General features: G+C 41.4%; 1 pseudogene; it reads left to right on the plus strand.

Moving 5' to 3' along the window:
• Nucleotides 1-4207, plus strand: part of LOC149164495 (chaperonin 60 subunit beta 2, chloroplastic-like) — a 97214-nt pseudogene extending 93007 nt beyond the window's left edge.
• The last annotated feature ends 1793 nt before the right edge of the window (nucleotides 4208-6000 follow it).

Raw genomic sequence — 6000 nt, forward strand, 5'->3', positions numbered from 1 at the left:
GCAAGCGTAGACTAGCATTTCATTCCTGCAATTTCATTTGAGCAAAATAGATTAGTTCTTTCTTGCTTTCATTTCAATTCTGCATTTTCATTTCAGCAAGATAGTTAGTTGTAGATCAATCTATTTTAGTTTTGCAGGTACCAGAGAAAAAAAAACAAAAGCAATCAAAAGTCTTTCCATTTCATGCATTGTAGGAGTAGAGATAAGTTAGAAAAATGATTGCACAACACCCCCACTGCTTCACACAGCCAACCTTCTCTCTCTTCTTCGATGGCTGTGACTAAGAAGAACCCCTGGGTGGACATCAAGGCATATTTAAAGAACCTCTAGGGGAGAAGAAGAAGAAAACATTCCTCTAAGAGAATGGCTACAAGCAGAAATGTTGGGAGCAACATCTTGTCCAAAGATGAATTTGAAAATCAGATCAAAGATTTCAAGAGTGATATGAGGTAGTTTCTTGCCATGCAACTGGATACCTTGCGGATCCAACAGAAGCAAGAGGAAGCCAAGAGGGCTTTGGTCCTTTTTTGTCCTAGGTGCACTAGAAAGCATCCTAGGAACGAATGTCCATTGTACTCCATAGAAGTGTGTTTTGTCTGTGAAGAATACCATCCTACAGATCAGTTCCCTTCCTTACCCAGATTCAAAGCTGCATAGCCAAAGGAGCCATTGAATCACTCTATTACATGAACCAAAGTTGGCCGCATGGACCTAGATCTTACCAGCAGGAACTGCAAGGGACACCCGAGACCTATTATGACCCCTATCAAGCCACTTTCATGCCTTCTTGGGGTCCCCCTACTCATCCTTCCTAGTTCACACCTCCTCCTTGTTCCTTCACAGATCCATATTATGCCCAACCAGCTGCTCATTCATTTCACTCTTATGCTCAGCCACAGCCTCAGTGGAATGCACCTCATCAGGAGTGGAGGCCCCAGTACAACTCTCCTCCCGCTTATTTTCCTCCACCACCTGCTCATCCACAACCATCGCCTCCTCCTCCACCAAGGCAACCCCAAATGCATACCCAACCACAATGCCACCCATCTCCATCTCAATTTCACACCTCCACTCAACTACCCATACCATTTCAAAAGCCATACAATGGAGTAGCTCAACCCAATTGCAAAGCTGAGGCACAACATGTGCAAATGACTCCTCTTGAGCTCAATGATCTTCACCATAGCTCAGGAAAAGCATTGCAAAAAAGAGACCATCTTGAAAGCATTGAAGGATCACATCCAGCAAAAGAAGATTCAAAAGAGGAGATCAAAGAAACACGGGTTGCACTTGATGAAGAGAAGAGATCAGAATCAGAGATCGAGAAAGCCTCCTCATGGTTACCATCAAATCTTCCATGTATTCAAGAGAAAGATCAGCAAAAAGAGGAAGATGAGAAAGTCATGATAGAAAGTGACATGAAGAATGATCCAGATCAACAAAACGACCAAGGATATCAAAGCTATATTGAGACATGGTTCCAGACAGTCACTAAGTTGCAGCAGTACTCTCTTCCTCAGCTATGTTTGAGCCCTTCAAGGTCAGATCATTTGGTCTCTGAGATCTGGATACCTATCCAAGCATGCATTTCGAGCCTCCACATCATCTTGTCTCTAATCTTGATGTGCACATGGCTCCATTGGAATTTTTCTTATAGTTGAGAACGATTTTGTTTTTCAAGTAGGGTAGGGTAGAAAAAAAAAAAGAAAAAAAAGAAAAAAAGAGAAAAAAGAAAAAGGAAAAAAAAAATGAAAAAAGAGGAAAATAGAAATCTAAGGTGAAAACCTCCTCGGAGGCGCCTTAGATTGGCTCATTGATTGAAAACCTCCATGAGGCAGTCAATGGGTTGGGAAAAAAGAGAAAAGGCAATAAGATATTTGGGTGAAAACCTCCCTTGGAGGCGCCCAAGGCAGGCAATTAAGGTGAAAACCTCCATGAGGCGCCCTAGTTGTTTTTCAAAAAAAAAAAGAGAGAAAAAGAAAAAGAAAAATAAAGCTAATATCCATTGAATAATTTCATGTTGCAGCAATGACATTGCAGGTTGCAAGAAGGACGTTTCATGACAGGAGGATCACTCAAATCAAGGTTAAAGGAATCTTTTTTGTGCCTTCTACAGGAAGCTCTGTATTTCTACAGGAAACATCCTGTAGAACCTTTGGACGAGCCAAATCCAATTTCAAAAGTGAATCTAATGGTGGGAATCTGTTGATTAGGCCTACAAGCACTTGTGTGTCCATCCCTTGCCTTTCTCCATCATTTTTTCCACCTCATTGTGCTTCTCATTGTGCTTCTACAGGAACTTCCTGTAGAAATTGTGGGAAACTAGACATGGATTTCAAAAAGTGGTTTGGCGAACATGGTAGCTTCCTCAAGGGTTCAGAAGCCCTCATGTAATCTTCCAACTCCTCCTCCATCATCTCCATACCTGCATCACAGCCCAAGCTCAGTTTTCCCTTCCATGCAAACACTTGCAAAATGCCTTGAAGAAAAAACACATGGAACAAAATTTGTTTTTGCCATAACTTGAAAACCATGCATCCATTTGACAAACCGTTTTATGGGGAATTGTACAAGGGTGATGAAAACATGCCTGAGCAGTTTCATGCCGTTCCGGTGCACGGTTTCCAAGAAATCAGCCTGCATCACCATCAGCCATTTTTGCATTTTCTCCATAACCGTGCATCCGTTTTAAAACCTGTTTCATGGGGAGATGCACATGGGTGATAGTAGCCTACCCAAGCCGTTTCAGCCGATTCCGATGCACGGTTTCCGAGAAATCAATCTCTGAAAGCTTCATCCATTTTCCATTTTTCTCGAAATCCGTGCATCCATTGATCACGATTTTGCTATGGGAGATGCATAATGATGATAGAAACATGCTCAGCAAGTTTCAGATCGATCCGCTTTGCCGTTTGGGAGAAATGGTGAAAACAAGTTCTGGTTCTGTGACAATGCTGCAGCAGCAGCTTGAAAGTGCAGATTTGAACGTGGAAACAATTGTCTGAAGCTTGGATCCGTCTAGAGGACACCTGCATAGAAAAAACAGCCATGAATCATCAATCAAGCCACCATGCAACTACATCAACACATGCATGCAGCAAATGAAGATCAACACATGCATGCAGCAAAGCAACCACGCATGACTTGCAGGTACGTGACTGAACTTGTTCCTCTGTTTGCATGAATCTAATCTAAGCATTGCATGAATGAATGAGATGGTCGGATTAAAAAAAATCGGTGGCCAGCTAACTGGCGACCCTCGTCCAGTTCAAACAGCGCTCGGTGGGTGCAATCGACACGCGTGCTCAGCCATCTCAGGAAGGAAATTGAAAATGGGTAGTGATGGACAGTTAAACTCCAGTGCAACTGATTGATGAGATTACAGGCAGAGAACACACAGTTAACCACTACAGTTCATGATAGCACAACAGTTCATATGGGCCAGATTATCTTGATTGAGATTTTATTACGTTATGTTGTTGCAAAACATGGAATTTCAAAAATGTCTGCCGCATTCAATTCAGGTTATTCAAAGAGACTAAACATCGAAACAGAAAATTCTGATAGTTCATCAGAGGGTTTTATGAACCACGGATATGGCAGAAGCAGTGCCTCTAACGTAGAGGAAGGTCAAAAAATGGAAGAACAGGGCCTGGTTTCAAGCTACTTGAGAAATGATCAACGTAAGTTATAAAAGACGACTTCCTTGAGCAGTGATTCATCGGAGTCAGATGATGCTACTCCTACTATTGAGCTTTATAGTGAGTTGACACTTCTATTGCAATGCACATTGCCTTTGTTATGGAGTCAAAATAATGTCCATTGGCTTATGGCTCCAGTCAAGGATGTGAAAAGAATTGTGAAGCTGCTTTTGTTCCTTCTCAGGTCCTCTTATGACTCACAGTATGTGGTACTATCAAATCTGGCAACATTTGTTGCAGCAATGCCCTCCTTATTTGAGCCATTCTTTGAAGATTTCTTTGTAAAATATTATGATACATGGCATATGCGAGCAATCAAGCTGGAGATCTTGTCTCTCATTTCAACGGAATCATCTATTCATACAATATTGCTAGAGTTTCAGGACTATATTAGGGATCCAGATAGAAAGTTTGTCGCAGATGCAGTCTCTGCAATTGGACGATGTGCTAAAAGGACTTCCATCTGTGGCTTTGACTTGTTTGAAAGGTCTCCTAGCATTGGTTAGATAGAGCTCTATAGCATTGCAGGGAAGCAACCAACCAGGGATTTGCATTTGTGACTCTCAAGACTATGGAGGCTACTAAGTGAGCCCGTGAGGAACCAAACAAAACCATTGATGGAAGGATTGTTACTGTGAAACTTGCAGTTGAGGGACAGAGAAGACTGTGTATATATATTGCAGAAATAACAAGGGTTACATGTCGGCTCTATATTCAGATCTTTCTAGACATATCACAACGAATATATGTGATACTCAGCATACCTATGATTAAAGGAAATATCTATGGATGTATAAACCTAGGAATATGTATGAACATCATCTTGTCCACCTGCAAGTGTTTTCATCAAAGAGATGAAATTGAAGGATCTGTCCTATGATCAAGGATCTCAGCATACAATTTATATTAGCCTGCATACCTCAGTGTGAACTGTAATTTGATATCTCTCAATGGGGATTTGAAATAAAATTCCATAGTTGTAATCACAGTTTAGACACACATGGAGATCTAACCTTCAGGTAGACTTCATGGATAGGATAAAGAAGCAACAGTGAGGGAGTAAATGATGATGTAATAATGGTGCAATAATGAGGACAACCTCAATCTCAGCGCTGGAAGTCTTGGCATAATTACATTCATAGCAAGATCAAGATCTCAATGAAGCAATTTCAGATTGAAGGGAAATGTTGATTCATAGCAGTGATATGTGAGCAAGTCATATTTTCTCTGCCCTTGATCTATCTTATGTCCTGTTCTGCTTCTGTTATCAATTTTTAGCAAAGTTCAAATCCAAGATTGAGAATGCCATTTGATTCAGTTAAAGGCCTGGAATCCCATCCAGCTTTGGCATGCAATATCTATTCTTGGGCAGTTCATTGTACTTGTGTTCTTTTATAATATATTAGACTTGCCATTTGTGTTGGATTCGTCAGCTTTCAAGCAGCAGCACAGTTCAAGGAGAAGGCACCCCCAGCCAAGTAAGCAAAATCAGAGAAAATTGGTTCTACAGGAAGTTAGCAGACTGTTTCTACAGGAACACAGAGGACTGTTTCTACAGGAAGCCAGCGAACTGTTTCTACAGGAAGTTTGAAAAGCGGGAAGCCAAAGGAGAAATCGGCCGAGATTTTAGCCAAGGAGGCCACCAGGGCCATCAAAGATGAGGAGAGAGATTGGTTGCTTAGAGGATGAGCAACACTTTCAGTAGGGGGGTGATGATGAGCCCCAATGACTTAATCCACCATTCTCATTGGTTTAGTGCATGTTTTGATTATTTTTATGCTAATAGAGTGAATTTGGTTAGTCATTATGCCAACAAGTCTAATGGGTGCTTTGTGTAGCCTTTTTGGTCAATTTGGAGACAAAATTGAAGGTCTTAATGAGCACTTGGCAGCCAAATTCGTGGGAAGATAAGCTAGAGGATTTTGTAGGAAGGTGTCCCCTTCATTTATGGGCCCTTACCTCGAATTCTCCACCATCAGCTCGGAGTTCAAGGGCCACCAAATCAATCAACACAAGGGCAGCCAAGCAAGTCAAGTAGGACTGTTGTTAACTCCAAGTTTTGGGCAGCCGAGTCCCTAAATTTTAGGAGGACTGTTGGGTCCTCAAATTGTATAAATAAGAAGGCTTAGGGCCTCATTTGGGTTAGCCAGTTAGTCATTTTGTTAGCCAGTGGATGTTATCTAGTTAGCTAGTAGATAGTAGCTAGTAGTTACTCATTTCATAGCCTTGTTGTAGTCATTTTGTAATTCGATTTGTATGCAATAGATTAGCTTTGCTTTCAGCTCATTCTCAAGCTCTC

Source organism: Pinus tabuliformis, chromosome 5_1, assembly GCF_031772625.1.
Source record: "Pinus tabuliformis cultivar Carrire ecotype Pingquan chromosome 5_1, CPIR1, whole genome shotgun sequence".
Taxonomy (NCBI): Eukaryota; Viridiplantae; Streptophyta; class Pinopsida; order Pinales; family Pinaceae; genus Pinus; species Pinus tabuliformis.